Genomic DNA, 19,487 nt, shown 5'->3' with positions numbered 1-19,487 from the left:
CTAGGGCTTGCCGATCGCATGGTGGGCGGTTCAAATCCTTGCAGCGGGGTGAGCTCCAGTCTTTCAGTCCCAGCTCCTGCCCACCTAGCAGTTTGAAAGCACCCTTAAGTGCAAGTAGATAAATAGGTACCGCTTTATAGCAAGGAAGGTAAACGGCGTTTCCGTGTGCTGCGCTGGTGCAGACTCGCCGGAGCAGCTTCGTCACGCTAGCCACTTGACCCGGAAGTGTCTCCGGACAGCGCTGGCCCCCGGCCTCTTAAGTGAGATGGGCACACAACCCTTGAGTCGGATACGACTGGCCCGTACGGGCAGGGGTACCTTTACCTTTACCTAACTTGTACAAATTTAATTCTTAGGAAGCCATGAAGAACAGTATGATATAATGCTATAATCTGAGGAAACTGTATAAAAGCCTAGTATGTTCTAATCAAACATCTTCCTACCATTGAAAACAATTTGCCTTATACTTGCTGGCTATTCAGCTTAAATGTCACTGATCAAATTTTGGACTTATGAATGCTTTGCTACTCAACTGTTAAGATCTAAACCTTGTAACAAAACATGCTTAAGCACTATTTCTAGTCTTAGGCTAATAGTTACTTTTGATATTTTTGTCTTATTTATTTATCAATCAAAGTGAACCAAGAATTCAAAGATTTCCCTACTCATAACTAACATTGAAGAAGTGGTAATCAGTTACAGGCAATGAGCCTAGGACTCCCTAGATGTATATAGTCTTTCTTCTATGTATTACACTTTATATTTGCTTATTAGTTTGGTTTGACTTGGTTTGGCATGTTGTTGTTTTTGGTTTCTCCTCATCATGCTGATTCTATATTCCACATGTCGCTTTGTCACATCATAGAATCATAGTATTTTAGAGCTGGAAGGGACCACGTGGAACCCCTGCAATGTAGGAATCTTTTGCCCAACATGAGGCTCAAACCCATGACCCTGAGATAAAGAGTCTCATGCTCTACCTGACTGAGCTATCCTATTATTTCAGGTAATTTATCACTTACTTTTTTCTCCCTCCTCTCAGTCTTTCCATACTTTCCAATCCAGCTGTATTATTATTTTTTGTATCTTCTCTTCGAGTTCATTTCTTTCTATTTCTTTCTATCTATTTCTTTCTATACTGTATAATGCTCATATCCATTCAATTATATGGGCCACATTTTAAATGACATTTATTTCTTTATATTGATTGATTTAAAAATGTTCTTTAATAGTAATTTCAGCTGTATCTCTGATTTTGCTGTTCAAAGAGATCCATTGCTATTGGAGTGTGACTTCAGAGGTGGATTTAGGTTAGTACTACTGGATCCACCACACCGGGCACCAAGCTTAGGGGGCATTTGAATGCATCACAACTAGGAATAGTGTATTGGTGACTGGCTGATAGATTTTACAGAAATTTGGGTTCAATGTGGCTTTCTTGATGTGCTGGTCCCGGGGGGAAGGTTACTGTTAACGTAGTCAAAGTTCAGTCCTGAGTCACTAGCCTGGTAATAGTCCACAAGGTGCGAGGCGAGGTCCGAAACAGGGAGCCGGGCAGGGACAGGGACACTCGAAGATCGGAAACAGGGAGCCGGGCGGGGAACAGGAACGCTGGAAGGTCAGAAGCAGGAAGCCGGGCGGGGAACAGGAACACTGGAGGAACAGGACTGGATGCTGGCCGAAACAGCTCTTCAATAACGACGTTGCTTCCGCAACCTGGGACCGGGCTGACTGGCCTTTATCTTCTCTAAGGCCAGGGGCGGTCCCGGCCCCCAGAAGCCCCGCCTCTCCTGGCCTTAAGGCGAGCACTCCTCCTGGGAGAAACCAGTTCCCTTCGCCTCTCTGCCCTAAGCCTCTGCAGTTCAGGAGAGGCCGAAGGGTTACTGGGTCCCGGGGGAAGCTCACCTGTGGACACTGAGTCCTCAAGCACCTCTGGGGCCAGAATGGATCCACCTGGTGCCTGCTCCTGAGGGTCTGGCACAGGTGCAGGCTCCTCAGAATCTAGGCCTTGCCCCAGTTCAGCTGGCCCTGGAGGCAGGGACTCCTGTGCCGGCTGGGATTCCTCCGGTTCGCTCTCAGAATCGGAATCCCAGGCCATCACACCATCCCCCCTCCCAGGCCCCCCCCTCCATCGAGGGTCTGGACCCGGCTTGCTGGGTTACGCCGCATGGAAATCTCGGAGGCAGGCAGGCGCGTGAACGTTGGCTGCCGGTTCCCAGGAACGGTCCTCCGGTCCATACCCCTTCCAGTCTATGTGGTACTGCAGCTTCCCCTTGCGGAATCGAGAGTCCAGAATGCGTTCAACCTCGTACTCAGGTTCCCCCTGAACTAAAACTGGCTGCGGTCTGGGACGGTTCGGGTGGAACTCGTCGGGTGGGGCCACTGGACTCAGAAGGGACCTGTGGAAGACCGGGTGAACCTTCAGAGTTGCAGGCAACTGGAGACGGAATGCTACAGGCAAGACCTGGTCCACAATAGGAAACGGGCCGGTGAAACGGGCGTCCAGCTTCCGCGAAGGTCAAGAGGGGTGGAGGTGGCGAGTGGAGAGCCATACCAGGTCACTGACGTGGAGTTCCGGCCCCACCTGGCGGTGGCGGTCGGCCTGGGCCTTGTACGCCTCCTTGGCCTGACACAGTTGTTCCATCAAGAGCTGTTGCTGGGACTGGAGCTCCTGAAGCCACTCCGTCACCGCAGGAACCGTGGATGCTGGCAGCACATCCGGAAACAGCCGTGGATGATACCCATAACTGGCCTGGAACGGGGTCTGCTGGGTGGACGCATTCACCGCGTTGTTGTAGGCGAACTCCGCCAATGCTAGGTGGTCGACCCAGTCATCCTGCTGGTAGCTGCAGTAACACCGAAGGTACTGCTCCAGCACCGCGTTCGTCTGGCCATCGGTCTGCGGGTGGTAGGCTGATGAGAGACAGACCTCCATCCCGAGGGTCTGGTGCAATGCTCTCCAGAACCGGGATGTGAACTGAACGCCCCGGTCGGACACCACACGCTCAGGTAGGCCATGCAGGCGGAAGACATGCTGAAGGTACAGCTGAGCGGTGTCCTTGGCTGTGGGTACAGATGGGCAGGGGGCACAGTGCACCATCTTAGTGAAATGGTCGGAGAAAACTAGAAGGCAGGTACAGCCACGAGACGGGGGTAAGTCCACTACAAAGTCCAGTGAAACCGTGTGCCAAGGACGTGGTGGAACTGGCAATGGCTGAAGCAGGCCGGGGGGTCGCCCGGTAGGGCCCTTGGCCCGCCGGCAGACATCACAACCAGCGACGTAGCGAGCCACGTCAGCCTTCAGACGGGGCCACCAAAACTCACGGCTTACCAGATGGGTGGTCCGATACCGCCCAAAGTGCCCCGCTGCTGGAGCATCATGGGTCATCTGGAGAACCTCAGCCCGCAGTGGCCCTGGCGGGATGTACAGGCGACCGTGGTGCAGCAGAAGGCCCTGATGCAAGACCAGCCCCGGATACTGAGGGCATGACCCTTCGGCCAGTTCCTGGAGTCGTTCCTGGGCCCAAGCGTCGACCCGCTGCTGTTCCCGCACCCGAGCCTGCAGTGGCTCAGCCTCCTGGGTGGCCAGGAATGCAGCCGGTGGTAGGATCGTGGTGGGTACTGCCTGCTGTACCGTGTCTGCATTGTCTTCAGGTTTCCGGGACAGGGCACCCGCCTTCTGGTTTTGGGAGCTAGGGATGTAGCGGATCCGGAACTGGAACCAGGAAAAGAACAACGCCCACCGGATCTGCCTTTGGTTCAGCTTGCGGGTGGTCTGCAGGTACTCCAGGTTCCGGTGGTCGGTTCTCACCTCCACCGGGTGTCGTGCCCCCTCAAGATGGTGGCGCCAGACCTCAAAAGCCACCTTGATGGCCAGTAGTTCCCGCTCCCATACAGTATAGTTACGCTCCGCTGGCAGGAGCTGGCGGGAATAAAAGGCGCAGGGTAAGAGTGGCGCATCAGGTCCGTACTGCTGAGACAAGATGGCACCGAGAGCCGTACTGGAGGCGTCGGTCTCTACCACAAAAGGTTGAGAGGGATCAGGATGTTGTAAGATCGGCGCTCTCTGGAAACAGGCCTTCAACCCCTGAAACGCCTCCTCTGCCTCGCTGTCCCAGGAAAACGGTGTCTTGGGGCGCAGTAGCCGGGTCAATAGGGTTGTGCGACGAGCGTAACCCGCAATGAAGGTCCGGTAATAGTTGGCGAACCCCAGGAAACGCTGGGGTTCCGAGGTGCCGCCCATTCCTGAACCGCTGCCACCTTCCCAGGATCCATCTGCACCCCATCTGGAGAGAGTCGCGGCAAAGGCAGCGTCCACATAGGAGCGGGTTGCCCCCGAATCTACCAGAGCGTGGGTAAGAATCCAGGGCCCACCTGGAGGGTAGAGACGCACTGGAACCATGAGATGTCGCAAATCACTGGTGAGGGCCCCTCTTGCATGGATTGGGACCCCATGTTGCTAGGGCTTTCGGCTACCGATGTTGGCGGTTTCCCTGCGACTGGCATCTTCTTGGGACAGGAACGGGTGTAATGTCCACTCCCACCGCAGTAAAGACACAGGTTTCCCTCCCAACGCCGCGTCTTCTCCGAGGGGGAGAGGCGAGGTCGCGCAGCCCCGAGCTGCGTTGGCTCGACTGGCAACTCAGCTGTGGGCGTGGACCTGCTGGGAAGGACTGGTGCCAGGAGCCGGGAGTGCTGGTGGTCCCGGGCCTGGCGACGGTCCTCCAACTGATCGTCTATCTGCAGGCTCCGCTGAATGAGGGCATCCAGCGTGGTGGGACGATCCATCATGGCCAACTGGTCCAGTATCTCATCCGACAGTCCCTCAAGATACTGGTCCCGTAGTGCAGAGTCATTCCAATACAAGTCTTGTGCCAACAGCCGAAATTCTGTGGCGTAGGCGGCGGCTGTGGACTTGTCCTGTCTCAACTGACGAATCGCCCGATTGGCTTGGCTCTCCTTCAGAGGGTTGCCAAACACAGTCTCTAAGTGGTTACAAAATCCCACATAGTCCGTTAGCAAAGGAGAGTGTTGCCGGAGCAGTGGCAAAGCCCACTTGGCCGCCTGGTCCTTTAACAAACTGATCAGAAAGTGCACCTTGGTGCGGTCATCAGGGAAGTTCCGGGCTCGCCCCTGAATATACAACTTGGCCTGGGCGAAGAACATGGGAAAACTGGCCAGGGTCCCATCAAATTTCTCTGGCAAGGCCACTGGGTACTTGCCTGGAGCTGGGGCGTCTGCCCCAGGATCTGGAAAGGCATCCAACCGCTGCTGAAGCGCCGCAACCACATCGTTTAGCTGCTGAACGGTGTGGGTCAAGGCCTGGTTCTCCTGGGCCAATGCCACCAGCGCCGCTGCCTGGTCAGCCATGGCCTCTTCCCGAACGCACCCCAACGAAGGGGGAGTGCGGGTGTGGCGGGAGCAAACTGTGCTGGTCCCGGGGGGAAGGTTACTGTTAACGTAGTCAAAGTTCAGTCCTGAGTCACTAGCCTGGTAATAGTCCACAAGGTGCGAGGCGAGGTCCGAAACAGGGAGCCGGGCGGGGACAGGAACACTCGAAGATCGGAAACAGGGAGCCGGGCGGGGAACAGGAACGCTGGAAGGTCAGAAGCAGGAAGCCGGGCGGGGAACAGGAACACTGGAGGAACAGGACTGGATGCTGGCCGAAACAGCTCTTCAATAACGACGTTGCTTCCGCAACCTGGGACCGGGCTGACTGGCCTTTATCTTCTCTAAGGCCAGGGGCGGTCCTGGCCCCCAGAAGCCCCGCCTCTCCTGGCCTTAAGGCGAGCACTCCTCCTGGGAGAAACCAGTTCCCTTCGCCTCTCTGCCCTAAGCCTCTGCAGTTCAGGAGAGGCCGAAGGGTTACTGGGTCCCGGGGGAAGCTCACCTGTGGACACTGAGTCCTCAAGCACCTCTGGGGCCAGAATGGATCCACCTGGTGCCTGTTCCTGAGGATCTGGCACAGGTGCAGGCTCCTCAGAATCTAGGCCTTGCCCCAGTTCAGCCGGCCCTGGAGGCGGGGACTCCTGTGCCGGCTGGGATTCCTCCGGTTCGCTCTCAGAATCGGAATCCCAGGCCATCACACTTGAGCAGCACATTCACAGTTACCACAGTCTGTCCCACTGTCAGACATCTCTTACCATCAGAAAGTTCTTCGTAATGCTTAGTTGCAATCTCCTTTCTTTTAACTTGAAGCCATTGATTTTTGTCCTACCCTCCAGAGTAGGAGAAAACAAGCTTGTTCCATCTTCTGTGTGACAGCTCTTTAGATATTGAAGGATGGCTATCATATCTCCTCTCAGTCTCCTCTTATCCAGAGCTTTCATCCATCCTGCATTTTTCAGCAATTGGTTTGGAGAAGCCTTACTGCCTCCAACCTTGGAGGCTATGTATAGACATGACGAGTGGCCATTTTGATCACCTAATTCTCCATGAAGTTGTTTAATCCACTTTTAGAGCCATTCAAGTTACTGGCTGGGGCCTGCTCTTGTGCTTGAGTCCCACTTGTGAGTTTCCTTCAGGCATCTGGTAGGCCACTGTGGGAACAGGATGCTGGACTAGAAGGGCCATTGGCCTGACCCAGCAGGCTAATTTTATATTATCTTATGAATATGGGCAGTTCTCTGCATTAACTGTTGTGTAAAGAAGTCAAGGACACTTCAAGGAATAAGAAGAATGGTCCTCTTGTGGATTACAAATTGCTTAAGTTACAGTAAGCAAATAGTAGGAATAAATTGAGAGTTCACCAAATAGACAGAAGTAAAAAAATGGTGTCCCCCAAGGATGAGTATTGGGATCTGTGCTTTTTAACATAAATTATCTAACTCTAGATTAACGATCTAGAACTTTGGAACATACAACCTTAGGAGGCAGCAATGAACACAAACTTGGATGCCTTTAAAAGAGAATTGGACAATTTTTTTTGAGGATAAGACTATCAATGGCTGCTAATCAAAATGGCTATGCTCTGCATTCATGGCCAGAGTGAGTAATGATTCTAAATATCAATTGCTGGAAGCTACAGAGAGGGAGAGTGGACTTCCAATTGAATCCTACTTGCTAGATTCTTCCAGGCATGTGGTTGGCTATTGTCAGAACAGGATGCTGGATTACATGTGCCATTGATTACATGTGCCTGCTATCCAGCAGGCTGTTCTTATGTTCTTTGCTCTTTAGCTAATAATTCATCCACTCAAATGACCTCAAAGTTGGGTTATGCTAGCATAAAATTGCCCTAACAGTTGAAATAGAGCGGAATATTGCCCTAGAATGCAGAGTAATCCAGAAACTCCAGTAAAACATAAAGTTATGGTCAGTATCCTAAAACTATCCAGCTGTCATAGCAATCAGAGAGGCTTATCTATTAAGTTAGATTAAAAATAAGAATACTTTATTCTATTGTTCAGCCACAAGTAATGTTTTGCACAATGCAATACACTGAGGAGACATCTTTGAAAACTTTGATTATCACAAATTATTAGTTGTCCTCATGCATATTGCCAAATCCCATGTGGATTTTCTCTGATCACAATCACAATAATTAACAAACTCAGAAAGTAGATATTGAGTACTCAGTGCTGGGCTGTTGGGTGGCGTAGAGGTAGGGTGACAGCTGTCAGACTGATCTGTGTGAGATTGCCTTCATCAGAAAGGGTCCAGAGCCACTGAACAGACTGGACCTTTATTTTGGATTGATGCTGGGCATTCTGCATGAATATGTGGCTCAAGATGACGGGGTTGTTTCTTTCGCCTCTGCTTCTCTTGTTTCTGCGACTCCCTCAGACTGACTGTGAGTCACATGCTGTTAGGCATACCATGGTTGATTCCCCCCACTTCCCACATCAATATTATCAGTCAGGGGACCTAACGATTGGATTTATTGTTACTCAGTATCTCTTCTTATCTGATGAACTATCATTCAGGGTACATCCCACAAACGTGTTTCTGGAAGAACTAAAACTTATGTAAGGAGTATGTTTTCTCTGCGTACTTCAGGCCAGGTCATAACTATTACTCCTTGAAAAAAGTGGTTTAAAAATGTCCTTAATGAATTCTGGGTATGTTGTACACATATATCAAGAAGTAAGACTTCGCACATGCTTGATGTACTCAACAAACCCCGGCTATATTCTCCATGTTAACACACAGGGTTTCCCCCTCTCATTTCCCCTTTCCAGTTGCATTTCTGAAGCCACTTCTATCTTCTGTAATGTAGCCCTACTTTGCACTGATTCTCACCTTCGTCTTCAAAACCAGGTTTGTGTGTGAGGGGAGGAGAAGCTGCTTTTTTCAGCTAAAGAAGTTTGAGGAAATGGAGGTGAAGTGAGGCTGAGAAAAAAGTGGTAGGGTTTTTAATAAACCGAGGGATTTTTAATAAATAAATAAATCAAACCAACCACTTTTCGCCAGGAGAAAAAAGTGGTAGTTTTAAAACAAAATGTGGGAGGGGGGGGGGGACACCGAGGGATTTTTAACAAATAAATCAAACCAACCACTTTTTGCCAGGAGAAATAGCAGATATGAGTAGAACACAGAAGCTAAGACTGAAAAGCTAACGCAACAGAACTTTGCCAAGCTCCCTTTTCACTGCACTCATATATTTTTTAAAACTGCCGCTCCCCCCCATGTTGAACCCTGTTCAGTCTACTGAAACCTCTGCTTTCTTTTAAAACCACCAGATAGTTATTCTGTGTTCCCTTCTCATTGCACTCAGACTTCTCTGTCTTTCATTCCTCAGCAGCTTTGTGTGTGAGAGATAACTAATGTGGACCTCCCATATATTCCATAGTACTCAAAGCTATATCTTTGGCAATTTCCCTCGCAGTTCCTCCCAACCCTGCTTTATTGAAACTTCTACCAGTGTTTGAACCACTGCTTTCCCCCTTGCAGTGTTTCTCCCTTCTTGCTGCCTTGCCAGGGCCACTGCTGTTGTGCAACCTGCCTTCAGCTTTGTTTCCCTTCCCCACTCTGGTTTCATGTGAAGCCAGGATTCCTATGTGGCATTACAAATCTTCCATAGGGGCTGAACAATGGTGTTTTTGTGTGTGTGTGTGTGTGTGTGTGTGTGTGTGTGTGTGTGTGTGTTATGTACTGAGTTGAATAGGATCCAAAATGCAGCAGTCTGATTGGTCCTAGAACAATAGGATTCAGAATGCAGCAGTCTGATTGGTCCTAGAACAATGCAGCAGTATGATTGGTCCTCAGGAGAGACCCAATCCAGCTCCAGGTGGAAGTGAATCCACAACCTGATTGGCCTACAGGAGAATCCCGGAATTAGCCAATCACGTGCAGCCAATTGTGTAAATAATGTATATAAAGCAGATATTGTGGGGAAACTTCCATTCCTCTTCACCACTATGAGCTGAATAAAGAGCATGAAATCCACTCTCAACTCCAAGTATATTTCAATTAATAAAAAGGGGAAATGGATCCATAGATATTATACAAGTGATCAATCTTTATTAATTGCAAAGTTTTCCAACATCTGGCAGTTTTCCAACCACCGTGCTAGCTGCTGTTAGTAAATTTGTTATTAAATCCTAACTTACAAAGCAGGCAAGATTCTTTCCTAATATTCCTTCCAATTAGAAGTAATCTAACAAATGTTTGAAAAACTGATGGCTGATGAAGAGCTATATATCTGCCTTAATTAACTCTTTCTTCAGTTCTAGGACAAAGAACTACCAGCATATCTTGTCCTTGGCATTTGCTGTCAAGGAGATAAATGAGAACCCTGAACTTCTACCAAATGTCAGCCTTGGCTTCCACATTTATGACAGTTATACAAATGCAAGGATGACTCATCAGAACACCCTGAAACTTCTTTCCAGTCATAAAACTGTAGTCCCCAACTTCAAATGCAATAAGCAGAAGAATCTGATGGCCGTCATTGGAGGACTCGACTCTGAAATCTCCCTTTACGTGGCTACTCTTTTAGGCATCTACAAGATTCCACAGGTAAAATATTTGGATTGGCTATGCAGCTTTCCCACATGGAAATCCAGCCAGATGGGTGGGATATAAATAATAACTATTATGTGAGATAATATTTACCTTTCTACTATTGGCCTTTTCAGTTTCTCTTTTGTTCTTTTTGGAAAAAAAGTGTCAGACAGCAAACAATGAATGTGTTGTTAACACAACTGTGTAATTGGCCCCCTATTCATGCAGGAGGAAAAGTGAATAATTAATCCCATTCTTCATGGGAAGGCACAAGTGGTAACCCTCCCTACCTCCCCAAAACCACTACAAATGGAATTGCCACCACTCAAGGGTATGTCTTGCAGCTGGGTCAGAGCATCTCCCACTGGCAATTGCGACACCTCATTTCAGTGTCTCTGGCATAGAATGGGTAGTCAGAGAGAATAAGAAACCTAGCAACTGAGTAAATGATCTAATTAATGAAGTCTTCCTTGTTCATTTAAATAAAATATACAATAAAATACTAGTAAACAAAGAAATGAGATCCTCATAACAGAGGGTCCTGGTTTCTATTCAAATGCGATTTTGGTTTTAAACACAGTGTAAGGTAGTCTCTATGGGAGTATATTGTATTTAATTATGGGGTATCAGAGTTTTTAGGGGGCTAACCAGGCTGGGATAGCTGGGATAGCTTGGAGAGCAGGCTTGCTGGTTTTTCAATGTCTGATGTAGATTTTTTCAATTTTGTTGTTCTGTATGGGACAATGACAATTAAGAATATCATATTGTATGAAATGATGGTCAGTGGCAAGTCCCTGCTATATAGTTTGAAGGCATTTGTTTTCTCCATTATGACTTTTCAGGAGTATCTTATGTCACCCCCCATTCACCCAATGAACTCTTGAAAAAAAAAGACTTTCCTAACATTTTACTGAAATTTGCATGTCTTTTTACTTAGATTGCCTATTGTGTAATTGCTCCAGTGACTGATGTTAAAACCCATCTCCCTTCATTCTACCGGATGGTGCCCAATGAAGAATATCAGTATGAAGGGATAGCTCAGCTTCTTCAGCATTTTCAATGGACATGGGTTGGGATCCTCACAATGGACGATGATAATGGAGACAAGTTTTTCCAGACCTTGATTCCAATGCTTTTGAAACATGGAATCTGTATAGCCCTCAAGGGGAAAATTCTAGCCACCTCTCAAGCAGCAGATACACTTACTTCCTTTGATTCCATCTTGGAAGAAGCTATTTATTTATCAAATGCCAGTGTTCAAGTGTTGGTTGTAAATGCAGAAACTATTACTATCTCTTTTTTGTTATTTAAAATATATGCATATGCAGCACTGGCGGATATCCTACCATTAGCTGTAGGGAAAGTATGGATCATGACAGCCCAATGGGATTTCTCAGCAGACACAACACAGACGGATATGGATATGCAAGTCTTTGATGGTGCCTTCACTTTTGCAATACACTTAAATGAAGTGCCGGAGTTCAGAAAATTCCTGCAGACTGTTCGTCCTAAATCAAAAAATGAAGATGGGTTTACTTTGCTCTTCTGGGAAAAGGCATTCAACTGCTTATATTCTGATTCTATGGATGGCATGGAAAATAATAATAATGCCTGTAATGGTGAAGAGAATTTGGAGAGCCTCCCTGGGACACTCTTTGAGATGAGTATGACTGGCCAAAGCTACACCATCTACAATGCAGTTCATGCCATAGGACATAGTTTACATAAGATGTACTCAGCCAGGTGGAAACACAGAGCCATGCCAAACAGAGGTGGAGTGAGTCCAGTAAAAGTACAACCTTGGCAGGTAGTGTTTCTCATCCAAAGTTAATTTCTTTGAAAGCTGTATGCACATATCTGCTAACAATGTCCTGTGTTCCTTGAATACTTTGCCCACTCATGTGACTTCTTTTCTCCTTTTAATTTTTTATTAATAATACAAAAGGTGGATAGAATTCCAGAGTTAAAAGAGAACAGGAAAAAACTGCAGGTTTATTTATTTGGAACAAAAAAACTTTTCTACCTTTTCTACCTTTTTAACTTTTCTACCTTTTTAACTTTTCTAGACTCATAATTATTGTATTACAGGTGGCGCTGTCGGTAAAACCTCAGCGCCTAGGACTTGCCGATCGCATGGTCGGCAGTTCGAATCCCCATGGTGGGGTGCGCTACCGTCGTTCGGTCCCAGCGCCTGCCAACCTAGCAGTTCGAATGCACCCCCGGGTGCAAGTAGATAAATAGGGACCACTTACCAGCGGGAAGATAAACGGCATTCTGTTTGCTGCGCTGGCTCGCCAGATGCAGCTTGTCATGCTGGCCACGTGACCCAGAAGTGTCTGCGGACAGCGCTGGCTCCAGGCCTATAGAGTGAGATGAGCGCGCAACCCTAGAGTCTGTCAAGACTGGCCCGTACGGGCAGGGGAACCTTTACCTTTACCTAATTATTATATTATATAATCCATATTAGGGCAACATATTCATTAGGCCAACTAAACTGCACTGGTGGGAATTGTTATTTTGGAAGATGTTCAGTAGGGCCCGTTCTGGGGTAACTTCTAGTACCTGTTTAGTCATTTTGCTTACCGTATTTTTCGCTCCATAAGATGCACTTTTCCCCTCCTAAAAAGTAAGGGGAAATATCTGTGCGTCTTATGGAGCTCCCTTTCTGGCCCCGCCCCCTTGCCCAGGCCTCCATTGTTGAATGTTCTGCAGACAGAGGCGGTTTTTTTCCCCAGCGACATGTGATTGGCTGATTAGATTATATGTCTGGAAACTGTAGAAACCACTCCGTTTCCTTTCCTAAAGAAGCTGCAAAACTGTGAGTTTAACCCTATAAAAACAGGATTTTTTTCCCTTTGCAAAGTAAGCTCAACAACTTTGAGCTGATCCTCAAAAAACTGGGGCTTTCCCCCTTACCTCCTCTAAAAACTAGGTGCGTTTAATGTTCAGGTGCATCTTATGGAGCGAAAAATACAGTATTTCTTGTATGACTGTTGTCCAGATGAGTTGGGTTTGGGGGCATTCCCACCACATGTGGAGGTGTATGCCTGTGGAAGTATAGCCTCTTCAGCATTTTTGTGAGGTTCCTGGGTGTATCAGGGCCAGTTTCTGTGGTGTTCGGTACCATCTGTAAGTGAGTTTAATAGTGAGTTCTTTTCTTTTCACTGATAAGGGAGGTTTAGACCACATTCTAGTCTACTGAGTGGCATTAATTTCATAGCCTATGCCATCTTCCCGTTGTTTTTTTTATTGTGTTGTAATCATATAAATTCTTGAATGAGATTATTTAATTAATGTGTTTATTTAACCCCTGTTTATTTAACAGGGGTTTGTGTATATAACAGATCTCCTACATGGGCACAGCTATTACACTTCTTCAAAGGGTTTTGAAAATATTGATAATAAATGAAATTTAAAGTAAAAATTAAAATAAAATATGGGGGGGGGGGTTGTACCTGTCTGCACATCTCCGCTGGCAGGGGAGGGCCTGTGCCGCATTTGTCTTTCCCCAGTGTGGTCCCCGGAATGTGGTTCCTCACTGGGCCCCAGTCTGCTCTTTTGCGCCAGTTACCAAGGATATTGGCTTGGTGTCAGGCCTGGGCTAGGCTGCACATTTCCTCACAGCCTCCCTGACTTTCTCGGTCCCCTCATGCCATTCTCACTTGGCAGTGGTGTTGCTGATGGCAGCAGCAGTAAGTTGGAGGCCTCCAGTCCAGGAATTTCATTGGGGCTCTCTTGGTCCTGGTGGGATCAAGATTGTCGGGGTATGGGTTTGTGAGGCTCGGCGCTGCCTCTTCACTTGTCATTTTGGGTTCCCTGGGCTCCCTTTTCATTGCTGTGATGGTGAAGGTGGTGTGGGGACCAGATCTTGCCTCGCCAAAAGTCCCTCTTTTTAAAATTTTTGGCTTGCACTTTTTTTCATTCCAGCTTCACTCTTTCTTGCGAAGTATCTCCTTTAACAACAGTGCTGGTGACAGAGTGTCATTTGATGAGAATAGTGAATTAGTATCTGGATTTGATATTGTAAACTGGGTACTTTTTCCAAACAAATCGTTTTTACGAGTGAAAGTAGGAGGGATGGATCCACAGGCTTTACCGGATCAGAAATTCAAAGTGAATGAAAAGGATATCAGATGGCACAGAATATTTAACCAGGTGGGATCCAAATATAGAAATAAGATAAAACTTAAATTAGTAAGAGGCACAATAAAGAACCATGCCAGGTGATTCCATTCAGTAGGAGAGTCAATCTATCTGTCTACTTATTCATATGTATACAGAAAACGTAAGAGCAAGTGCTAAATGGGAAGAGTTCCAACAATGAGCCTTAATAATTATTCTTACACTGATATATTATTATTCTCAGTAACATATATGGGGGACTAAATCATATAGCAGAGTGTTTGACTAAATGATTATTTACTCTCTTATTAATTCAGTTATATACTGCCCATATATATTAACACCTCATTATTTAAAAAGTATAAAGGCCAATCCAAATTTTAAAACATTGTAATAAATAAATGTAAGTCAGTGCAAGAGAAGGTAAATGTAAAACTGCTGCCCTACTGTATTATCTTGACAAAATGATAAAAATGAACAAGGCATCAACTTCCAAGGGTCATTTTCCTAGTGAGCAGATTTTTTTTGTATAATAAAGTCCTGGTGCGATATCCTGGCCATTCTTAATTCTATGTTAGGAGTTTTCTTAGACACAACCAAACAGAATTAAGAACAGAATTTGATATCAAAAATGTAAGCTGGTTGTTTCTAGTGTCCTGTATCCTTGCTCTGTTCTTTTCACTGTTCCTGCATTCTCATTTCTAATCTTACTGAAAGGTAGAAGAAACAGCTTGTGAAGAAATCAGCAACTGGCCGATGATGAATCATAGAATCATAGAGTTGGAATAGACCACAAGGGCCATCGAGTCCAACCCCCTGCCAAGCAGGGCTTGAATCAATTTGTCCGAAAGCCACACATGCAAAATCAATTTCCCCCCTTTTCCATTTTTATCTATCTAGCATTAATGTACAAAATTCTAGTGGGATTTGATGCTTTTGAATCACTTAAATCTCATTTACCATGGGACCCAATGTTCTCAACAGCAGCATTTTGTGTGTGTGTGTGTGTGTGTGTGTGTGTGTGTCTGTTTGTAAAGGTACATCAATTTATTTATCTTCATTTTTAATGGATAGGTGCTGCCACTTGCCAGATGTAATGATCACTGTCATCCAGGCTACAGAAGAAAAAAGAAGGAGGGGGAGCCATTTTGTTGCTATGATTGCACTCCATGTCCGGATGGAAAGATTTCATACCAGAATGGTAGAAGACATAGTGACCTAAATGATGGATTGCACATTGAATCCCCTTTTTCTGCTGTCAATATAGTTCCCTAAAACAGAATGAGAATGACAATTGTCTAGTTCTGACATAGATCCATAACATTTTATATCAAGTCCAGATAATGTGTTTGGTATACTGCAAGATTTCATCACCATTGCCATGCTTTTCTAGAAGGGATTTCCATCTCTTATTTCAAGTCGAATGATGTGTGTGTTTTTGATGTACATCTTGATACAGAACATTCAGATCATGGGTGTAGTTGAAATCTCTGGAAGACAGAGATTTGTGCTTCAACCATAGTGTATTCACACCACCAGTGTAGTTATACATTGATTTCTCAATGTATACACCTCCCACATGTATGGTTGCAGAGTCTTGTTATTGTTTTACCTAAGAAATATCAAAATATTTTTATATAAGTGAAAATACAACAAGAAATGTCTACTCTGATAGAGAGAGAGAGAGAGAGTGTGTGTGTGTGTGTGTGTGTGTGTGTGTGTGTGTGTGTGAAAGATGAATGCTGAAATGATCTAGCTTGCTTAATCCCAGCTGGATGTTCTGAGACGAAAAGAGCAATGGCACCAGTGTAGAGGAAGAACTTTCAGAAAGTATTCCCATTTACTCTTATTTAATCAGAAAGTTCTATGCTGAGTTTGTCATCTTTGATTATTGAGCAATTGATACAAACTTTGTCCCATTTTCAGATATGGACAACTGTTTCCAATGCCCAGAAGGTCAATTCTCAGACAAGAACAAAGATAACTGCCTTCCTAAGACCCTTAACTTTCTCTCTTTCACGGAGCCTTTGGGGACCACTTTAGCCTTCTTTATTTTGTTTTCTTCTCTAATCACAGCTGCAGTGCTGGGGATTTTCATTAAGAACAAGGACACCCCAATCGTCAAAGCCAACAATTGGGAGATCACCTACTCTCTTCTCATCTCTCTACTGCTTTGCTTCCTGTGCTCCTTGCTATTCATTGGTAGACCTAACATAGTGACCTGCTATTTAAGACAAACAGCGTTTGGCATCATATTCTCAGTGGCTGTCTCCTGCATTTTAGCAAAAACCATTACTGTGGTTTTGGCTTTCATGGCCACCAAGCCAGGATCCAAGATGAGAAACTGGGTGGGGAAAAGATTGGCCAGTTCTGTTCTTCTTGGCTGCTCCACTATTCAAGCCATTATATGTGCTGTTTGGTTATGTACTGCTCCTCCATTTCCACATTTTGATATGCATTCTCTGACTGAAGAAATCATACTGGAATGCAATGAAGGGTCTGTGACTCTGTTTTATTGTGTTCTGGGGTACTTAGGATTTCTGGCCTCTGTCAGCTTCATTGTGGCTTTTCAGGCCAGAAAGTTGCCAGATAGTTTCAATGAAGCCAAGTTCATCACTTTCAGCATGTTGGTCTTTTGCAGTGTTTGGTTGTCTTTTGTTCCTTCTTATTTAAGCACGAAAGGAAAATACATGGTGGCTGTGGAGATCTTCTCCATCTTGTCCTCAAGTGCTGGGTTACTAGGTTGCATCTTTGCTCCCAAATGCTTCATAATTATCTTCAGGCCTTCCTTGAACACAAAGGACCAGCTAATAAGGAGGAATATCTAGGGAATTAATTGCATAAAATGATATTAAATGGGGCCATTTTTTCAAACCAAATATATGTACTAACTTCTTCAACTTTTCAAGTCTTCTCCATTGACTGCTTTTGTAAAAAATATCATGATAAAAATGTAACAGATTTACACATCTTGTTGTGAATTACACTTTAAAATAGTGGTTAATTGCCATTGGTTACGAATCTGACTCAATTCATTAGCCATTGTCTGTTGCAAACGATTGTCTGTAATTTTTGCAAAATGCTAAGTCAGCATTTTTGAGGGAGTTCTCCTCTAGGCTATACAGCAGGATGTGTAAAAGTGATGAAGCATTAAAAGGCCAATAAGAGCAATATCAATTATTTATGATCATGAGAAGTTTACTGGCCAATATATTAAAATAATACAGCAATGAGCCATTTCCTCCAATTTGAAAAAATCCAGTACTAGCTATATTGAAGTGCTAGTTTCATAAACATAAAGTAAGAACTGTTGTTGGGGGCATGAACAGTGATGCTAAGTTGTATTTGTGTTTAGAAGAAATATGGGGGGAAAGTTGATTTACAGGCATGCTTACTTTTTGTGTTTCTTCATGTATGATAATACTGTATTTCCAAGGACAAATTCAAATTTTCACATAGTTATTACCATAAATAACAAATTACCCAGATCTACCATGAACTTTCTGTTATAATCTCAAGTTGCAATAAAAATTCTGAATTAAATTATCGCTATTGTTATCATCACCATCATCATCATCATTTTTCACACACAATTCTATCTTTCCACCTGTGATTTAATTTTATTGCCACCATATCGTTCCTTTCCCCATTGAATAAAAGGGTATGATATATTTTTATCTGAGGGTCAGGTTCCCTTTAGTATAAACTCCTTGATGTAGATTTTAAGATGCACATACTGCTTTAGTGGAAGAAACACAAGTTTCCATCCTCTGGTTAGAGTAAAGGTCTATCCAAGGCTTTGTTTATTTAGACATGGCAATTGCATTGCAGAAGACCCACACCCCATCAACCAGAATCTCTTTTAGGCTTATCAATGGGATGTTCTGCCTACACACGGAGCTAACAGCTACTTAAAGGGATGATAGCTTTTTCACAACCAGCTTAATAAGAAACCACAATAAGCTAACTTCAGAGGGAAAACACAAGAAAACCAGCATTGCTGAAATCAAAACTGCCAACATTCTGTACTTCCTTTTCTTTTACCTTCTCTGACACCTTCATGCTAACTTTCTTTTTACATCTAAGAGAAACATGCCCTTAAGATATAATTCATAATTACCTTTGCGTAACTTGTACAAATTTAATTCTTAGGAAGGCATGAAGAACAGTATGATATAATGCTATAATCTGAGGAAACTGTAGAAAAGCCTAGTACGTTCTCATCAAAACAGCTTCCTACCATCGAAAACAATTGGCCTTATACTTGCTGGCTATTCAGCTTAAATGTCACTGATCGAACTTTGGACTTATGAATGCTTTGCTACTCAACTGTTAAGATCTAAACCTTGTAACAAAACATGCTTAAGCACTATTTCTAGTTCTAGGCTAATATTTACTTTTGCTATTTATGTCCTATTTATTTATCAATCAAAGTGAACCAAGAATTCAAAGATTTCCCTACTCATAACTAACATTGAAGAAGTGGTAATCAGTTACAGGCAATGAGCCTAGGACTCCCTAGATGTATATAGTCTTTCTTCTATGTATTACACTTTATATTTGCTTGTTATTTTGGTTTGACTTGGTTTGGCATGTTGTTGTTTTTCGTTTCTCCTCATCATGCTGATTCTATATTCCACATGTCGCTTTGTCACATCATAGAATCATAGTATTTTAGAGCTGGAAGGGACCACGTGGAACCCCTGCAATGTAGGAATCTTTTGCCCAACATGAGGCTCAAACCCATGACCCTGAGATAAAGAGTCTCATGCTCTACCTGACTGAGCTATCCTATTATTTCAGGTAATTTATCACTTACTTTTTTCTCCCTCCTCTCAGTCTTTCCATACTTTCCAATCCAGCTGTATTATTATTTTTTGTATCTTCTCTTCGAGTTCATTTCTTTCTATTTCTTTCTATACTGCATAATGCTCATATCCATTCAATTATATGGGCCACATTTTAAATGACATTTATTTCTTTATATTGATTGATTTAAAAATGTTCTTTAATAGTAATTTCAGCTGTATCTCTGATTTTGCTGTTCAGAGAGATCCATTGCTATTGGAGTGTGACTTCAGAGGTGGATTTAGGTTAGTACTACTGGATCCACCACACCGGGCACCAAGCTTAGGGGGCATTGGAATGCATCGCAACTAGGAATAGTGTATTGGTGACTGGCTGATAGATTTTACAGAAATGTGGGTTCAATGTGGCTTTCTTGAGCAGCACATTCACAGTTACCACAGTCTGTCCCACTGTCAAACATCTCTTACCATCAGAAAGTTCTTCATAATGCTTAGTTGCAATCTCCTTTCTTTTAACTTGAAGCCATTGATTTTTTTCCTACCCTCCAGCGTAGGAGAAAACAAGCTTGTTCCATCTTCTGTGTGACAGCTCTTTAGCTATTGAAGGATGGC

General features: G+C 44.6%; 1 pseudogene; it reads left to right on the top strand.

Moving 5' to 3' along the window:
- The first annotated feature begins 7,731 nt into the window (after nt 1-7,731).
- Nucleotides 7,732-16,895, top strand: LOC114583143 (vomeronasal type-2 receptor 26-like; annotated as a pseudogene).
- The last annotated feature ends 2,592 nt before the right edge of the window (nt 16,896-19,487 follow it).

The sequence above is a fragment of the Podarcis muralis genome, chromosome 13 (assembly GCF_964188315.1).
Source record: "Podarcis muralis chromosome 13, rPodMur119.hap1.1, whole genome shotgun sequence".
NCBI classification, from domain to species: Eukaryota; Metazoa; Chordata; class Lepidosauria; order Squamata; family Lacertidae; genus Podarcis; species Podarcis muralis.
Note: the sequence above shows the minus strand (reverse complement) of the source record. Positions and strands in the feature narration are given on the sequence as shown.